This window comes from Sarcophilus harrisii, chromosome 1, assembly GCF_902635505.1.
Source record: "Sarcophilus harrisii chromosome 1, mSarHar1.11, whole genome shotgun sequence".
In the NCBI taxonomy this organism is placed as follows: domain Eukaryota; kingdom Metazoa; phylum Chordata; class Mammalia; order Dasyuromorphia; family Dasyuridae; genus Sarcophilus; species Sarcophilus harrisii.
Window position 1 is genome coordinate 436,846,807 of NC_045426.1, and position 20,885 is coordinate 436,867,691.

A 20,885-nucleotide genomic window follows, 5' to 3' on the forward strand; every position below is an offset into this window, starting at 1 on the left:
TTGTTATATTCTCCTCTCATTAAGCGACTTCTTAATTCCTTTTTACTTTCTGCCATCAGATTGGTATATTCTGCATATTTGAAATTGTTGATATTTATCCCAACAGCCTTAACTCCAGTAGCATTTCCTATGTTATACTCTGCTTATAAGTTAAATATACAAGGTAACAATATTATTGTACTCTTTTTCCAATCTTAAATCAATCGGTTTTTCCATGTTTGATTCTAACTATTGCTTCTTGCTTTGCATACAGGTTCTTCAGGAGACAAATAAGATGGTCTGTTATTCCCATCTTTCCCCCTCCCCTTTTTTTTTTTAAATTAAAGCTTTTTATTTTCAAAATATATACATGGATGATTTTTCAGCATTAACCCTTGCAAAACCTTGTGTTCCAATTTCCACCTTTCCCCCACCCCCTCCCCTAGATGGCAAGTAACCCAAATATACATAGAAATATGTACATACATATTTATATAATCATCTTGCTGCACAAGAAAAATTAAGTCAAACAGTATCCCATCCTTTTAAGGATGTATTTTGTTGTGATCCACACAGTCTTTAGTGTAGTCAGTGAAGCACAATTGGGCTTTTTTTTTTGGAATTCCTTGCTTTTTCCATAATCCCGTGAATATTGGAAATTTGGTCTCTAACCAGCATGCAAGTGTGGTAATTTTTGGTTCATAAACCTAGCTTGTAGAATTTTAAGCATAATTTTGCTGGTGTATGAAACAAGAGAAATTGTTTGATAATCTGAAACTTCTTAGCATGGCTCTTCTTTAGAATTGGGACATAAACTCACCTTTTTTAAGCCAGTGGATACTGTTGAGTTTTCCAAATTTGCTGACATTGAATATAGCATCATTCTTTAGAGCCTTAAATAGCTTAAGTGGAATTCTGTTACCTACATTAGTCTTTTTGTTAGCTATGCTTTTTAAGGCCCCCTTGACTTTATTTTGTAGGATGTCTGGTGCTAGATCAATAACCACCCCCTTGTGGTTATCAGTGATGCTCAGATCTCTCTTGGTTTGTTCTACTCTGTTTTTTGTCTTTTATCGCGCCCATTTTGGCATGAAACATTCCCTTGATATCTCTGATTTTCTTGATAACCTGTAGATTTGGGGGCTTCTTTTTAAGGAGGGAAAATCAGTGCACATTGAGAAACCATTTTTCTTTATGGCAAAAATTTAAATGTCACACATTCTTTGTAAGTCATCACCAAATTACTCAGGTTGTCCACATGTGCTGGAAATTAATTCTTGGTTATAGAGTCTCTCCTCACCTCCTTAGTGCCTCATTAGCATCCATACAACCACACTCCTTTTTTTGTCCCTTTTGCTACGCTCATCTTACCTTATCTCAGCATTTGTTACTTTGTCTTATTTGTTTTGCCTGTTCCATCTCTTCTTTTGCTCCTTCTCAGTGTCCTTCTGGATATTATCTTCCCCACTCTTCATGTTCCTCTGTTTGCATTTTCTTTCTCCCCTTCAAATCCATTCAGATTTCTATAACCCCAAATCCAATCTCAAATCTTTCTTTAAAATTCCAAAGTCTTTCAAATCATCTTCTCAGTTTTTTTAAATTCTTCTAATTTTAGTTCAAGCCTTCCTCTTTTGTTCCTTTTCCTATCTAAACTTCTCTGAAGGAAACTAGAATTCTTTGATCATATATAAAGACATACTTATATATACATACACACAAACATGTATTTTTTTCTTGTGAATAGACATTTATCTTCTTAACTAGTTTTTTAAGCCCATTTTATAAGATGTAGACATTTTAAAAGTTTCATTTATATCATATGATTTCTTTATGGGTGAGGGAAGGGTTCCACATAGACAATTACTTCATGCTATTTAAAAAAAAACAAAAAACCAACTTCAGGAACTGGAACTCCTACATGTATTCTATAATTGAGTTCACTTTGCCCTAGATCTTCTAGTGCCAGTAGGAAAATATGCCAAAAGCTTTTTGGGAAATGTTGGTATGAACTAAATCAACTATTTTACTATAATCAATATCTTACCCCAATAGCTAACTAACTCTGAATTACTAATTGACATCAATTTATAATTGTGATGGTAAGCCTAGCACTGGGGACTCATGGGCTGTGTAATACTAAAAAAGACATCAGCCCCTTAAGGTTAACTTTAAGGTGCTGAAGGGACTTTGTAGCCAGCCTCTGGGGATCTAACCTGCCGGTACAAATGGAAGGTTGGGATAATTGCCTTAGAGCATGTGGTACAACTTCTGTTTTTGATAATCAAGGATGGTTCTTGGCTTTATCACGTTCTTAGTTTACCTTTAACTTTGAATTGAGAATAGGCCTTTGAAGAAAAAATCTTCTAGCTATTTCACAGTGTGCTTTTGGTGAATTATTTATGACTTGGATCATGGATATTTCCTTTCCAGATTGCATCTAGTGTAATAGAATGGTATGATTTGCCTTAAATTGTCAGCCTTATATTCACTGTTTTTCTCATTGTGATTTACCTCCCCTTGCCCAATCTCAGCTTAAAAAAAAAGAATACTAGCATGATTTATTTTTTTACTTGCAGATGATCTTGAGATGCAGCTCTTGAGAATGGCATACAACAACTGAGGTACAATTTTCTTTGTCTCTTTTAAGTTAAAATTAAATGTACATAAAATTTGTCTTTATGACTCATTTTTAAAAGATGTTAAATTTATTATTTGTAACAATATGTAGTTATTATATTTTAAAGTTATATATTTGAAAAGTAAGCTGTATATAATAAGAATTTAATGTATGGCCTCTTCTGTTCTATGTATCTATATGGAAATGTTTATTTGGTATTTGTGAAATTGGAAATTTTCAAAATATTCTTTTTTAAGCTATTGATTATATTTTTCTGTACCCATGACCATTTTGTTGGTTCTTTTCTACCTCCTTCATCAGCTTCTCTTCCTCCTACCTCAAGCCTTTTCCTTCAGACTTTTTGTCTTTTCTCTCTACTTTCTTACATGATTTTTCACAATGCCTGACTCATAGTAGGAGTTTAATAAATGTTTGTTAATTGATTGGTGCTATTTCCCAGTCTTACCTGGTTAGAAGTTTTAAGCAGATGACTCCCTAACCTACATTTCCAGCTTATGACTCATTTTTGTGGAAGTCTTTACTTATGTTCTTATTTTTAAGAGAGCTTTTCCTTTTAAGTCTCTAAGGAAAATAAGTCATGGAAACATTTCAATAAAGAAAACTAAAATACAAATTACTCTCAGATATGACTTATTTATTAAACATCAAATTTTAAAGAGGTTTTATGTAATTTTAAACATCCCTTTTGTAATTACTTTGCATTCCCTAGTGAAATGGAGATAGATTCCCAAGTGGATATCCATCTCTTTGAACTTTTCAGTATATAAATTTAAGATAATTATTTTTCAAATAAAGCAATGAATTGATATATCCTTAATATCAATGAAATGTGAATTTTGTCAATACTTGTTTTGAATATTAATAAACAAGTGATATTCAGTCATATGCTAAATTGAAAACATTTATTGAAGGCATTTAAAAGCTAATCTATTCTCTTAAACTATCAATCTTGTTTTAGAAAATGAATGAAAAGATATGTGGTATGTCTAATATGCAAATGTGCACTAAGTCATTCAGGACTGTAAAGATAAATATCCATTATGTAGCATTATAATATATAATTGATATATAGTTGATCCGATAAGCAGCAGAGAGAAAAAAAATTGCATGATTAAATAAAGTTCTGAGTTTAAAATCAAATTATGTCTCAAATTGTTTGCTCTTCTATATAGCATTATCCAGGGCCACATTAGAATAGCATTTAGATGAGAGATTCTTAATCTAAGGTTGAAAAACTTTAACATTTTTAAAAAAATAATTGTGTTTCAGTTTTGTTGGTTTCCTTTATAATCTAATATGTTGTATTTTATATTTTTTAAAACATTCTGAGGTGTCAATAAGTTTTGCCAAACTGCCAAAGGAGTCCATGACCCAAAAAAGACTAAGAATGGATAAAATGAATTAGTCTTGTATTCTCTTAATTTGAATGCCAGACTACTTTTATTTATGCAATTTTTTATTGCTTTAAGGCAGACGGTTTGACTCGGTCTCTCTTCCAAGATCTAGTCTCAACCATTTTCCTCAACCCTTCCTAATTATTCCACTTGAAAAATCCAATTAGAAGTCATAGCCATTGTCACTAAATTTACTGTGGATTTAATTTACATGCTTGAAAATCAGAGGGGGAAAAGAACTGGATTTGGAGTCAATCAGTTAAACATGTAAGTGCTTACTATATCCCTGGTATACTATATCCTTACCATACTAGTATACTATACTATATCCTACTATATATTACTATATAATCTCTTGGAATTAAAATAAAAACATTGTTCTGTGCTCAAGGCACATACATTCTAATGGGAGAAGACTCTATATGAAAGGAAGCTGACAAGGGGAAGGGAACAATCTGGGGAGAAATGAATTCATTCCTAATCTGGGAACTTTCCTTGAAATAGAGTTTCTGACTGAGGGGATCCCCATCAGTTGGGGAATGACTGAATAAGTTATAGTATATGAATGTTATGAAATATTATTTTTTTATAAGAAATGATCAGCAGGATGATTTCAGAAAGGCCTAAATTTACATGAACTGATGCTAAGTTAATTGAATAGAACCAAGAGAGCATTATACACAACAAGATTATGTGATGATCAACTATGCATATATATTTTTATAATAGCTTTTTATTTTCAAAATATATGAAAAGATAGTTTTCAATATTCACTTTTTCAAAACCTTTAAACATATGCAATTTGATCATACGTATTTCCACAATTATCATGCTGTACAAGAAAAATGAGATCAAAAAGGAAAAAATAAGAAAGAAAACAAAATGCAAACACAAAAAAAATGAAAATACTATGTTGTGATCTACATTCAGTCCTCATAGCCCTCTCTTTGAATGCAGATGGCTCTCTCCAACACAAATCTATGGGAACTGGCCTGAATCATCTCATTGTTGAAAAGACTCACATCCATCAGAATTGATCATAGCATATTCTTGTTGCTGCTGTAAAACCTTCCGGTCTCACTCACTTCACTCAAATCAGTTCATGCAAGTCTCTCCACTCAGTTTCCAGTTCTTTGCCACTATAAAAAGAGCTGCTACAAACATTTTCACACATGTGGATCCTTTTCTCTTTTTAATAATCTCTTTGCGATACAGATCGTATCCAGTAGAGGCACTGCTGGATCAAAGAATAGGCACAGTTTTATAGTCTTTTGGGCACAGTTCCAAATCACTCTTCAGAATGGTTGGATTCGTTTACAATTCCACCAACAAGGTATTAGTGACCCCATTTTCCCACATCCCTTCCAACATTTATCATTGTAGGTGGTTATCTTGGTTCCCATAAGGAAAATTGACCCACCTGTCATATTGGCTCCTAAGGAACTGCTGTTGTAGGCGGCTCATCAAAAGGAGAACTTCATATAAAACTATACATTGTCATTTTCATCATCACAAAGTACTTTACATATCTCATCTCGTTTTGCCTTCACAACAACCTTGGGAAGTAGATGCTAGTATTATTCCCATTTTATTAGTGAGGAAATTGAGACATATTTAAGTGACTTGGTCAAGTTACACAGCTGGTAGGAATCTGAGGTCAAATACAAATATAAATCCTTCTACCTCCAGACTATCAGCATTTTATCACCACTATCAGCATGATCTCACCACCACTTACTTTTTGAATAATTTTTGTGAATTGTTTCAGAAAAAGACTATTTTTGTACTGTTTGTTATGATGAATTTTCAAAGTAAATGAAGGAATCACATCAGAATCTGAGGCTATCATATGTGAATATGCCAGGATATTGTTTCTAGCTAGGTCATAGTAACTTGCAAGAGTAGATTATTAAATTTTCATTATAAATATTTACATCTCAGAAATTGGCAAAGGCTATAAATCAAAGTTTGTTTTATTTTGTTAATTGTCTAGAATTAAGAAAGTTAGGGAGGAAACCTTAAGAATGTAGATTAAACTTAAAATTGTGTCATATATAATTTTTTTCACACAGAGACCTAGTAGTTAAATATTTACCAGCATATCCTTGGAATTTGGAGTTTGAGGAGATAATCCATAAGATGAATTCTACCAAGAAGTACATACTTCAAAGCAGTACACATGTTGCTAAAATATTTGTTATTATTCGGAACAGAATCCTGATTTCAGTCATGGAGCAGAAACCAGCAACTTTCCTTCACTATAGAATATAACACATTTGTGACCTTAAGGCATCAAGGAATGATATTTATTCCTTCTGCTCTTGAGATTCTCTTGGTAAAGATATTGAAGTAGTTTGCCATTTCCTTTTCCAACTCATTTTACAGAAGAGGAAACTGATTAAATGACTGTCCCAGGGTCACACAGCTAGTCAATATTTAAGGCAGGATTTGAACTCAGTTCTTCCAAACTCCAAGGCTGTCACTCTTATCTACTGCACCATTTCTGCCTCTCTCATTTCTTTTATTGACTCATAACTTTTTGACTTCACTGCAATCTTTGACATAATGAATTGCTCTTCTCTCCTGCATACTCTTTCCATTTTAATGTTTTCATGACATTGCTATTTTCTAATTCTCCTCATACCCATCTGTCCTGTTTAGTTTCCTTTGGTTATCCCTGAGGCTCTGTTCTAGACTTGACTTTTTCTCTATTCTGACTCCCTTGATGAGCTTTCTTAGATTCATGAGCTTTCTTTGGTTCAATTATCTGTTTGCAGGTCTATTTAGTCCTAACTTTTCTCCTGAGCTCCAGTCTTAAATCAACAACTTCCTCTTATACATCTTGAATTAGATGTCCCAGTCATCTTTAAATTAACACATCTAAAATAAATTTCATTATGGTCTTCTGCCTTGCCTTCCCTCTTTCTAATTTCTTTATTTCTAATTTCTAATTATTTTAAATAATATTTTATTTTTTCCTAAATACATGTTAAAACAGTTTTTGACATAAAGTTTTGAGTTCCATATCCCTCTATCCCTTTTCTCCCTTTCCTGAGACAGTAAGCAATGAGATATATTATACATGTACAATCATATAAAATATTTCCATATTAATCATTTTGTACAAGAGAGAAAGAAAAGGTATACTTTGGTCAGCATTCAGATTATAAATTCTTTCTCTGGAGACTGATAGCATCTTTCATTATAGTCCTTTGGAATTGTCTTAGATAATTTTATTGCTAAGAATAGCTAAGTCATTCATAATTCTGCATTGTACTAATGTTGTTATTGTGTACAGCATTCTCCTAGTTCTGCTCACTTCACTTTTCATTGGTTTATGTAAGTTCTTCCAGGTTTTTCTGAACTCATCCTGCTTATCATACTTATTATTGAACAATAATATTCCATCACAATCACATATCATAGCTTGTTCAGCCATTCTCTGATGGGCATCCACTCAATTTCCAGTTCTTTGCCACTGTAAAAAGAACAGCTATAAACATTTTTGTACATAGGGGTCCTTTTCTGTTTTTTATGATCTCTTTGGAATACAAAATTTGTAGAATTGTCAATCATAGCAAAACAGAAGGTTTTGATTTGCCCTGATTTTCTAAAAGGATGATCACACTCACCAAATATTAGTCATTATTTCTGTACTTAAAGCTACCAGTGAATTACTCCATTGAATTCAGGTCAAGGTGGTGACATTGAGGTCATGTGTAATCTGAAAAGTAAATAGATGGGCTGATTCATGTGAGAATAAACTAACAGCCTGAATTAGCACTCATGGGAATCAAGCAGAAGTTCTCCAGAATAAATATTTTTTTAATGGATGATTTGCAGAAAGAGTTGGTAGATAAGAATCACTTAAGCAGAAGATTTTTGGATGAGTTCATTGGAAGGATGAGTTCTCACAGTATTATTACGGGTTAAGCTCACAGGTTAAGCTCAGTAAAATGGAAAACAGTTCTGGCTTTGTTTGATCGCTTGATAGACTTAGACTGAGTTTCCACACAAACAAAATCCATAATTTTGGAGGCTGATATAAAAGTTGAAGTTTGAGAAATCTAAATTCTTCATCCCAGGTTTTAATTACAGTTTGGATTCAGTTTTCTATTCCATAAAATGAAGTTTGCTAGCCATTAGGATACTCATTAAAAAAAAAATGAGTTGAATTGAGGAAACAATATAGGAATTTTGTGTAAATAGAAAGAAGATTAAAGCATGGCTATAGAATGAGATGGATTTTCTTCATAAGAAATTATGGAATTACACAATCCCTTTTGACAGTGTTAAAGACTCTTTCAAAGATAGGATTTAAATGAGTACAATTTAAGAGGCATATTTTCATACCTTGGCAATTTTGCTACTTTATAAAGTTTTTTGTCAGTGAAATTAGAATCTTAGATTCTTAGAATCCATCTGGTCCTACTTTCTCATTTCTAGGTGTTTTGAAGAAACGGTAGGGAGGATATGTATTGGGAAGATGGCAGAGTAAGCTGATAAATTTCAAGCTCTCCAGATTTCCCTCATAAACAAGAAATTTGTGTCTCGGGGTGAAAAATTGGTGAAAAATCAAGAAGACTTGGAACAAAATAGAGGTTCTCTCAGAAGGATCTGAGAATCCAAGATGATGAGAAGAAAGTTCCCAAGCCAGGGATTAATTAACCCATGTGAAATGCAAACAATCCCAAGCTAGTTCCATAGAAACATCAAGTGGACACCCTAGAGGTGAGCTGGATGTGGCTGGAGCTTCAGCAGGAATCACAGAGAGACTTTCATCTTCTTACTGTGTGAGGAGTCTGGGGTCTGAGTCAGGGAACCCTGAGGGAACCTCAGCTGATAAGGAAGGCCAGGTTCAGCTGTGCTGCAGAGACAGGGCCTTGGGTGAGAAGGAACCAGCACACCTGGTGAGTGAACGGAGGGTGGGGGTGGCAGGGGGTCAAGGATGCTGCTGGCTGTGGGTATTTGCAGGAGAGGGAAGATTTGGGGTTCCAGATCAGAGAGCAGAGCTGAAATGAAGTTAGAGGTACCATCCTCCCAATCCATGATTAGAGGTGCTTATACTGATACCTCTTATATAAGGAAAAAAAAAAAAAACAGCAAAGAAGAAAGAACCCAATCATAGAAATTTACTATGAGAACCAGGAAGTCTGGGGTTCATCTTCAGAGGACATTGAAGTAAAAAAAGCTTCTTCTCCAAAGAGTAATGTTAAATGGCTTCCTGGCCAGAGAGGATTTGTAGAAGAACTCAGAAAATAATTTAAAAATCAAATGAGAGACATTGAGGAAAAACTAAAAAAATAAAAAGCATCCAAGAAAAAGTTTATGAAAAAGTTAACCAACTAGAATAGGAGATACAAAGTCTCAAAAATGAAATAAGTCCTTGAAAATTAGAATTGGTTAAGGAGAAGGCAGTGAAGCTATAAGAGATCAAGAAATGACAAAAAAGATTATAAAAGACTGTGAAATATGAAAAACAACAGATCTGGAGAATAATCAAGAAAAGAAAATATAAAAATAATTGAACTATCTGAAAAGTTTTATGACCAAAAAAATACAATAATGCAGGAAACAGTCCAAGAGAATTGTCCTGGCGTGATAGAACATGAGGGGAAAGTAGAAATAGAAAAAATCCACCAGTCATTACTTTCAACAAGATCCTTTGTGGAAAACACATAGAACTATTATTGTCAAACCCCCAGATCAAAGAGAAAATTTTGCAAGAAACAAGAAAAAAATTCAAACATGCTGGAGATACAATTAGAATTCCATAGGACTTTAGCAGCTACAATAAAAGGGGTCAGGTTCTGGTATCATATCAACCAACATCTTGGGACCAATAACAATCTACCTGTTGCCCAAAATATTATAGCCAGCAAAATTATCCATAATACTGAATGAGAAAAATGGACATCAAAAGAACTTGCTGATTTTGAGGACTTTTTGTCAACCAAGCTCAAACTCGGTAGAAAAATTAACATAATAGAGCCAATAATTTCAGATAGATAAATTTCAAGGAATTTAATGGACAGACAGATTGTTTTTCACGTGGGAAATATACATCATGTTTACGATTAACATTAGCAATAGGGTAGCTCAAAAGAAAGATTGGGGCAGAGTTATGGTAAAAATAGTAATTATGTTATACAAATGAGATACAGAGGAAGAATAGACTCCAAGACATTAAAGGGTGGGAAGGGATAGTAGTTCTGAAAATCTACTCACATTGGGAATTGGTTAATTAGGCAACAGTACAATGAAGGGTATAGTACCCTCCAAAATTTTTAAGGAAGTGAGTGGGGGAGTGCTAGGCAGACAAGGAAGCAAAAGATAAGGGAAGAAGACCATGGATAGGGAGAGATATGTGTGTGTGTGTGTGTGTGTATCTACATATTTATACATAAATATATCCTTTCTTAACTATAGCCTGCTTGGGGGAGGTGAGGGTGATGAAGGGAGAAAAACGAATAAAGTATTAAAAATGTACAGCAGACAACAAAAGAACAATTTACAAGGAAGTAAAGATGGACTCATGAATATAATTTCTTCTACTAACATATACTATATATATTATATATACATATATACATGGTAGACACATGACACTGTTCTCTTTTGTTTTATATTTCTTTTCTGTTTTTCTTTTTTTTTCTTATTCTGTTTTTAAATAAATACAAGAAGAAAAAAAGATAAAAAAACAATAAAAAACAAAAACTGAAGAACAAAGAAATCTGAAGTTCAGAGTATTAATAGTTTCCAATATTTGCAATGGGTAGTAACCATCTATTACAAATCATAAACCAGAAGACCTAAATTTTATAGAAAGAGTGATCTGGTAATATATTAGGAATTTCCTCATATTAGCTAATTCTTAACTTTTCAGATTGTTTCTTCTGTGGTTCTGTGGTTTACGCACTGTGTGCGTAAAACAGAAAGGTGCCCTAGATGACCTTTTCCTTCCCTGCCTATGAGTTAAGTAGAAAGCTTACCATATTTTTTGGGCTAGATAAATTATTAGAATTTGTGGCATTAAAATGCAGTAGTGACTGGTTTGTTTTCTCTAATAAATGCAGTGTATTTAATAGGTCCTGAAACAGTAAACTAAATCGACCCAGTCCAAAACTAATTTTGGTGAGGATTTTTTTTCCCCCAAGATTCGGAGATTTCAAATATTGCCAGTATACATAAGCTTACCCTAATGTTAGTAACTCTACCTTATTACTACAATATAATATTGACACAAAGAGTACAAAATATTATATGATACAAATCATACAGAAGTCTTACTGCTGGCCAACAAAACCAAAGTCTAGACTCTGTGGAGACTACCTTTTGAGGCAGCTTAGAGATGGGCCAGTGCCATAAGGCAGAAATAGGACTATTTGATCAATGGTTCTTTTTTTTTTTTTTTTTCCAAATAAAGGGAAAATATTGATGTCCTCATGTAATATCATGCGGTCTGCTTTTGTTTGCTGATTCCCTTGTGTCAAGAACTACCACTGAGTTTTCTGTTTTTACACCAGGATTTAGAATGGTTTTTCAATAAGTTAAGAGATCATTTCTGATTTATGTTTAGGGATACAAAATGGACTCTCTCGTTATTCTAGTAATGGGTTTAGTTGGTCCCATAATACAATATATCTTCTTCATTTTTGTAATAGCTTTCTGAGTAGATATTTCATTTTCCATGTTTGCTTGTCACTGCGCTGATTGTTTTCTTTCCAGGAATTTTTTTCTGCTGACTTGACTGTGATTCAAGCTGTTTGATTAAAATGAATTCTGCTAAATTTCCAGAATGGTGTGTTTTCTGCATTTCAGAGAACAAGAATGTGTGTATATAAAGCAAATTAAATCTGGAGTATTGAGCTTGCTTCTTATTTGAAAGTTTATTAAAAAGCTGTACATTTGAGCCCTCTCTTTGGTGAATAGTGAAATGCATGTGATCATGAATTTAGAGTTAATGCATCACTTCCTATTGGAAGAATGAGAAATTGGATGAATGTGTACATGTTGTAGAAAGGAAATAACAATAACATTAATAGATGATAGCTAGCATTTATAAAAAAAAAAATACTTTAAAGTTTGCAAAGCTCCTTACACACATTATCTCACTTGCTACCATTATCAGCCCTATTTTATAGATAAAGAAACAGAGACTGAAAGAGATTAAATGACAAGAGTTGTATAATTAGGAAGTGTCTAAGGCAGAATTTTAATATAGGCTTTCCTGATTCAAAGTCCATCATTCTATCTACTACGTCATCTGCCTGCCTAATTATCAGTTTGGGAGATGGACCAGCTGATTACTTAGGTCCCTTTCTGCTATGAGAATTTTTTATTCTAGTTTGCAATTTCAGATTGGTGGCAAATGTTAGCTTTTTTTTTTTTGCTTAGGAAGCTCCTGACAAATTAATGTTCCTTATGGGTTAAAATGTGTCTTATGCTTTACAAGATTATTCCAATTTACATAGTTATTGGTTTCTACTATCCACTGGAAGGTTCAGTTGGAATTTCCTTTTTCTTTTTACTCTCATTTGACACCACAGTTGATAGATTATGACACCACAGTCCCTTTTCAGTTTTATCAAAGAATTTTTATTGAAAGCCTTTGACTTTACCAAATATAATTTAATTTACTTTGATTTATTTCAATTATTCCTACCTTAGGACTCTGAGACCCCAATTTTCATTTCTTTGAAGAACTAACTGAAAGTGAATTATGTAATAATGGTACCATGTATACCTGATAGTTTTTGAAATTTGACTCTTCTTAAAACGTTAATTTAGTGGATAACACTTATTTACATGTGTGCATGTACACACACACACACACACACACACAAGATAAAGGACAATTCTTTAAAAAGATCCTATCAGAGGTACTTTGTTCTTCTTTTAAAATCTAAAACCTTACTTTGAAAGGAAACAGATGCCTTCAGGATGACAGGTGAAAAGGCTATAAACTTCAATCTGACAGTTCCTTTTCAGCTTTATCAAAGAATTTTTATTGAGAGCCTTTGACTTTACCAAATGATTTGGGATATAAGTTAATTTACTTTGGTTTATTTCAATTATTCCTAGCTTAGGACGAGACCCCAATTTTCATTTCTTTGAAGAACTAACTGAAAGTGAATTATGTAATAATGGTACCATGTATACCTGATAGTTTTTGAAATTTGACTCTTCATAAAGTGTTAATTTAGTAGATAACACTTTTACGTGTGTGCATGTACACACACACACACACACACACACACGAGATAAATGACAATTCTTTAAAAAGATCCTATCAGAGGTACCTTGTTCTTCTTTTAAAATCTAAAACCTTACCTTGAAAGGAAACAGATGCCTTCAGGATGACAGGTGAAAAAGCTATAACCTTCAATCTGAACTCTAAGCCCCAGAAAGTGGTAGTAAAACAAGCCACATAAAGAACATCATAAAGCCCTGGTCTTTGTTCCTATATGAAAATCTCTGAAACCAAGAAGCTAACTAACATTATTAGATAGTTATTTTTGGCAGATAAGTAAATCTGATTACTTACAAGGTGGTAATTTCCTTGTGTAATAAATGTCACAAAACTGTTTATAAGTTTATTCTCAAGGATTTGAAATTCATTTAGTAAAGAATTTTTGCTGATATCTTGGCAGTATCCAAGGCAAGGAAAAGCAAAATGCAGTTTTCTTTTCATTCTTAGCCTTGGTACCATGTGTAAAAAGAAAGGATAGTGACTTGCTTGTGATTTTTTTATCTTGGGGTTTGGCTAAGTAGCCTGAAAACATGGTTTCAGAGTCAGACTGTAGGATGTTCAATGCCATTACAGCATGAAAATTTAGAAAGAGATAGAATAGTATTTGTCATAATGGCATGACCTTAGCTGAACGATGATTAGTTCTGCTCTATTTGAATGCACTCTGTGATTGGAACAAAACTGTGGTTGGTGTTTGAAAGTTAATTTTCCTAGCAGTAGTAAAATAAATAAAATACATTTTATAATACATCATTTTAATGCCTCATCTCATTTAGTTCTTATGATAACCTTGTATATTATTCAAGTTATTTGACATCTGCAAGACTCAATGACCTCATCTGCAAAGCAAGGATATTAATAATTACCTACCTCACAGAATGTTGTGAGAATCAAATGAAGTACTTAAAATAGGTTAAAGTGCTTTAAAAACTTTTAAGTGCAACATAAATTTTTATTAGCTAAATATGAATGGGAAATTTTCATTAGTTGTTTTTGAACTTTAAGCGCTTTTTAAAAATTATTATTATTTTCATAGCTAGGTAGTACATTTGGACCTGAAGTTAAAAAGCTCTGAGATCAAATTTGTCCTGATCGCATGACCCTAAGGCAAGTAACTTAATATTTGTGTGCCTCATTTTACTGACTCGTAGGTTAGAGAATAGTAGCACTTATCTCCCAAGACTGTTTTTAAGATAAAATGAAATCTTATTTGTAAAGTGCTTTGTAAACTTATAAATGCCAAATAATTGTCAGTTATCATCATCATCTTTATTTGCTTAATGGTGGTGTTTTTTTTCAAGCTGTTTAAACCTAGGCAAATCTCAGTTTCTTTATTTAGAAAATAGAGACAAAAATCCAACGTATGATTTACCTTACTGATGTGAGCTCTGATACTATGGGGAAAATCTGGATGCCTTCAGGAAGATACTTTATCTAAAAACAAAAGTTCTTTTGTCCATGACTTCATTTTGGGGGGAGAAGTAGGGGTGAATTGTTCCTTTTTTAAATTTAAATGAGACTACCAAGTTCTGTAGAACTGGATACCAGAATACCACCAGACATTCTGGACCCCAGAATAGGGATGGCCTACTAAAGGCCTACATGAGGAGCAGGTAGTAAGGCTCTGACCTCAGGCATAGGGAAGGCACATGGAAAAGAGGAAGGTAGGAAGTGGAAGAAGGCTAAAAAGACAAAGGTGCACATTCTGCTAACCCCTCTGCCAGGGAGTTACATACCTTTCTCTCTCATCAATTTTACTTGCTACAATAGCCAGCACTTACATAATACTTGCAGTGGTTCTCAGTATCTTCATGTTATTAAAAAACTATCGAGGATCTATTCAAAGAGTTTTTGTTCACATAGGTTATATTTATAGCTTTTTACTAAATTAGAAATAAAAAATGATTTTGAATTTGTAGACCCTCTGGAAGGGTTTCAGAGACCCCAACAATTCTTTGGATTAGACTTTGAGGACCACTGCTTAAGGTTACAAAGCACTGCCCATTTTTTCATATGATCCTTAAAATCACTCTGGGCTAGGCACCACTATTACCCTTGTTTTACAGATGAGGAAACTGAAGAAGGAGAGATATTAAGTGATTTTTCTGGAATGGTACAGCTATTATTTTAACTTGGATCTTCCTAACTTTGTCAGGGTACACTGAATTGTAAACTAAAGCTTCTTAAACTTTGGATTGCAACCCCATATAGGATCTTATAACTCAATGTGGAGGTTGCAAAATTATGATTTATTATCAGTAAATGTACTATATACCTATATACCTGGGGCAAATAAATAAATAGATAACAAATAATTTATTTAGATGATTTTTTTTTTTATTGTTTTGATTAGGTGAAAGAGGCCATTCTTTGCTCCAATGGCTACCTAGTCTTAATCATATAATGGGTTTTGCCTGGGTCAGATTGACAGCTTTCAAACATAATAGCTTAAAAAAGTTAGATGTGATAGCACTAGCCTTTGGAGCATGCTTTGATTGCCTGTTTATTCATTAAAATTGGGTAGCAATTGAGGTAAAGAATGGCTTCTTTCACTTATTGAAGATTTAAGCTTAAAAAGGCCAGGGTCTCCCATTACATCCAGGGCAATCTCCAGGTCTGATCTATATCTACCACTGGACCCAGATGGTTCTGGAGGTGAAAGTGAGGCAGGTGACTTTGTACAGCCCAAATCCAATTCACTTTCATGCCATGACATCACCTCCCTGATGTCATGGTCCTTTTTAAGAACAAAGGACAATCAGCAACAACAATATCCAAGGTTGTCTAAAAATTTCTTGGGTGAAAAAATTTAAGAAGCCACCAAACTGCCTAGATATCTGTATTATAACATAAGGATGTTCTCTCATTTTGAAAAAGGTGCCTGCAATGGCATTTGGAGCATTTTGATTTGAGGCCTAAAAAAGGGTAGCCACAGACATTTGTGGATGTGAGACTTCATACATAAGTATCAAGAAAGGAGGAAGCTTTTTAGACAGCTCTTTGAAAGCACGTTTTCTGTTAAAACATACATGTGACTCAAATGGTCAGCTTACAGGTTCAGTTTTCTTTCTGTGGGAAATAGAAAGAAAAACAGCTTTGATTTATAATGGTATGGGGAGAAGTAAGGGAATATCAAAGAGTGTCTTGGTCACTGTTGGGGGTTTTTTCTCCTGAAGGAGGAAAATAAGTAGTTTTCTTGTTGACTTTCACAAGAGTTAGTGAAAAATAATTTGATTTAAATTAAATTGAATGACTCAAAACAAATTTAAAATACTTATTTTATAAATGTGACATCTTTAATACAGGATTTGAAGATACTTGCAGTTGTGTACACTGATTTTTTTTTTAATGGACATGAAATTAGAGCTTCCTTGCCTCAGTGTATAAATTTATGAAAAAATAATATACCAACCATTGTTCTACATTAGGGGACACTCATGCCCTGAAGTTCTCCCCAAACTGGCCCAAAGATGTACATTAGCCACTTTTACCTGTCATAATTAATAATCATATATGTAGTTTCCATCTTGGGTTATAATCTAAAGATTTGTTTCTGAATCTAAAACAATGCATTTTTCCCACAAAAACAATACAAATCGTGATTGTTTAGTCTGTGTAAAACTATAATAACAAACTGCCATTTGTAGCAATATTTCCATCACAGGCAAATAGATATTTAAGCTGGAAATGTCAAAATTGGAAAGATGATTGAGAAGTAGGGGGTGGGTTGAGGTGGGATTTTGGGGCAACTTCTTGCAAGCATGTAATGATCCTTGTGTTCTGGAGCAAGGACTCTGCTGGGTGAACCCTGGTTGGGAAGGTGTAAAATAAAGAATAGGAGATGCAAATAAGGAATAAGGTGGAAGAGGGGTGGAACTTGGAAGTTAAGGTTAGTGAATAAACAAGAAGAGGGCATTGATGTTTGTGACAGAAGTAGTTGTTTGTGTTCCTGAAGAAAACCTTAACATCAGGAAGGTGATGCCATGAGATGCAAGTGAATTGGATTTAAATGAGGAAGAGCTATGCAAAGTTACCTGCCTCATGTTCCCTCCAAACACCTGGGTCCAATGGCCAGATATAGATCAGGAGGACTGGAGATGGCCCTAGATGCAGAGGGAGGTCTTGGCTTTTTTAAGATAAGATCTTTAATTGTTCTCAGTTTGACTGAGAGAATGCCTAATAAGTGATTAAAGCAAGTTAAGAAATGAAGCAGAGAATGGCCTCTTTTACCTAGTCAAAAGTGGTGGTTGGAAGAGCATTTCCCTTCTCCACCCAAAATGGATTAAAATTGGAAGAAAAATGAAAGAGATCTGAAGAATCAAGGCAATAAAAGCAAGGGAAGAGAAGGAAAAGAAATGGGGAAGTAAAATCTCCATTAGATATGGCAAAATAACTTCTTACCACCACTCCTAGTTGTCTCTTGGTATATAAAAACCATACATGGTCTGACATTAAAGTTGGTGACTACCTGTACTCTTTACTTTCTGATCGTTATCAATGACTTGGACAAAGGCATAGTTGATACACATGTCAAATTTGCGATTGGCACAAAGTTGGGAACGATAACTAATTCTCTGAATGATAAAATCTAAAATGATCGGGATAGTAGGCTAGAACAATGGACTGAATTTTTTAAAACTTTTTTTAAAAGCTTTTTATTTTCAAAACATATGTATAGATAATTTTCAACATTCACTCCTGCAAAACTGTGTTCCAATTTTTTTCTCCCTCTCAACTTCACTCAGACAACAAGCAATCCAATATGTTAAACATGTGCATACATATTTCCACAGTTATGCTACCCAAGAAAAATCAAATCAAAAAGGAAAAAAATGAGAAAGAAAACAAAATGCAAGCCAACTACAACAATAACAAAAAAATGAAAATGCTATGTTGTGATCCACACTCAATCCCCACAGTGCTCCCTCTGGGTGCAGATGGCTCTCTTCATCACAAGTCCTTGGAACTGACCCGAATCACCTCACTGTTGAAAAGAGTCATGGAATGGACTGAATTTGATAATATAAAAATTAGCATGGGTAAAAAACCTTAAAGTCCTAACAGGATTAAAAAAAAAAATAAGTCCCCACTTCTCAAGTATAATATAGAGGAGGCATAATAGGACAGTATTTTACCAAAAAAAAAAAAAAAAAAAAAAAAAAAAAAAGTGTTAGGACTTTAGTGGATTTCAGCAACTGTGAATCAACTTTGAGCTGTGAGACGAATCATGGTATCCAGAATGATAGCGGTGGGAGTCCCACTTAATTTGGTCCTGGAAAGACCATATCTGAAGAATTGTGTTCAGTTCTCTGTGCCATATTGACAAACTTGAACGCATTCAAAGTGTCAAAAATGGTGAAAGGGCTATAAATTATGACATATGAGGATAATTTAAAGAATCTGGAAGTTGTTTAGCTTGTGTGTATATATGGAAATGTGGTAGTATCTAAAGAATTGTCAAGTGGAAGAGAAATTTGGCTTATTTTCCTCCAGAGGCAGAATTAGAAGTAATGGGAGAAAATTGCCGAGGACAGTTAGTGTAGCAAACTGCATTTATATTAAAATCCAGTATTAAGGGTATGGCATTTATAAAATAAGTAAGCCACTTAATTTAATTCCTTTATATAAGGAAAATTTATCCCAAAGTAGGGCAAAATGCACAGAAAAGATAATGTTTCCTCCCTTACTTGGAGTCTTCAAGATTTTTATCTTATTGAGAATGTTGTCAAGGGAATTCTTTTGTCAGGTGTGGAGTGAAATAGATGGTCTCCGAAGTACTTTCCAAGTCTATTATCATATGATTATATTAATGAAATTAAGAAGATAGTAAATTTGCTGGATTCTTTCTCCACATTATTTTCAACTATTAACATTAACACCATGTCTCATGTCTAGGAAGACATTTATAGAAGTAAATTGTCAACTCTAGTTCCTCAAAAGTTTAGCACTATCCTTTAACCAACCTTATTATTACCCACCTCTCATTTCTATTGTCTTTTTTAGTCTTAATATCCTTAATATCTTAATATCCTTAATGTCCTTATATCCTTAATATCCAGTATGACCAGATTATCTGTGTCTTCTCCTAATAATGTCCTTCTATAGTTTAAAGAATTGAATTTTGAATCCAGAGTGTTTTGTTTGCATTTTTGCTTTGCCACTTTATGACTGGAAAAAAAAGTTGCAGTCTTGTTAAGTGTCTATTGTGTTATACATATGTATACAATATAGGCATTAGGGATATTAAAAAATCTAGATAATTACCTTTGTTTTTATGGAGCTTAAAACTGAATTGAAGATAAGACTCTGATTCTCAATATGGCATGATAAGTACATGAGAATTGATGTAAAGAATACTTTTGAGGTCTGAGAAAGGAAGGTGTCAACAGCAGGGATTTAAAGGATGGATAACAATCCAACAGGGTAAGGAGAAGAAATTCCAGGGATTAAAAATAACATGCAAAAAATCCATAATAGCTCCTGATTTAGTTATTACAAAGTAGCATCAAATATAGGAAGGGGAAAAGGTTAACAAAAAACATTTTTTTTTAAACAAAAAAGGAATTAAAAAAAAGATTCAAATGTGTCATTAAAAATTCTTTATTTGAAGAAATATGTGAAGCCGACTTTTTTGTTTGAACCCAACATCCTGAAGGATATGAATTATATCTTTTTAATTTGATGTGTAATTGCTTGCAGCATAGTGCCATCTGTACTTGGATGCTTAATACCTTTTATGTACCATTAATGATGTTGGGGAATAAAGTAAGAGTCAGTCTGGCTTTCATTCACTGGACATCTGGTTTGCATTCTACGGCTAAATATTTATTAATACTTCCATCTGCAAAGCATGTGTGAATTTTTCAAATCTCTTATAGCATCAAAAGTAGCCCTTATTTCTCAAAGTATAGAGGCTAAACACTGTTTTAATGGGATTTTAAGTGTATATACACACACACACATATATATATGAACACATATATATATATATACATGTATATAATCACAAAGTCATTGAAATTTAAAGCTAAAAGGTGAGTCATCTGGGTTCCACTTTTTCATCTTTCAGAATAAGTAAAATTTAGTGATTTGCTCAAGTTTGCTCATACAAACTGTCAGAGTTGAGCCTTGAACTGAGGTCTTTTGAATTAAAGTCAGTGTTCTTTTCACACTGCACAAAAATAATAATGGCTAACAATTATGTAGAGCTTTAAGACTTCCAATACATGTTAGGAATGTCATTTTCTTTAATATGCATTATAAATCTGAATTAGATTGTGCAGATATGGAAACTAGGGCTCAAAGAAATTTACTTGTTTAAGATCATAGTTTGTAAAGGGAAAATCCAAGACTGAGTCCCATTCCCTTTCCATATTGTTATAGCTGCCCTTCCAACTGTAATAACCATAAATAAAAATTCACTGTTGTAGGGTTTAGAATTTCAGTAGCTGAAATGAAAGTTCCAGCTTTGTAGGACTTTGAACTATACATAGTAAATCCTAAAAACTGCTGACAGATGAAATGGTAAATCATTGGATGATTAATGTTCATGTAAATCCAGAGTATTTTATTCAGTTAGAAATCAAAATCAACATGCATAGTATAGGCACATTATTTTGGG

At 33.5% G+C, this 20,885-nt stretch overlaps 1 protein-coding gene across 3 annotated transcripts in view; it reads left to right on the forward strand.

The window, feature by feature from the left end:
- The window catches only part of PAG1 (phosphoprotein membrane anchor with glycosphingolipid microdomains 1), a 211,355-nt gene that overhangs the window by 37,515 nt on the left and 152,955 nt on the right, over positions 1-20,885 (forward strand). For all 3 annotated transcript variants that reach the window (XR_001120461.3, XM_012541246.3, XM_031946227.1), the window contains exon 2: positions 2,556-2,600. The gene's annotated coding sequence lies outside the window, so the exon portion shown is untranslated. The remainder of the gene's footprint in view (positions 1-2,555; positions 2,601-20,885) is intronic.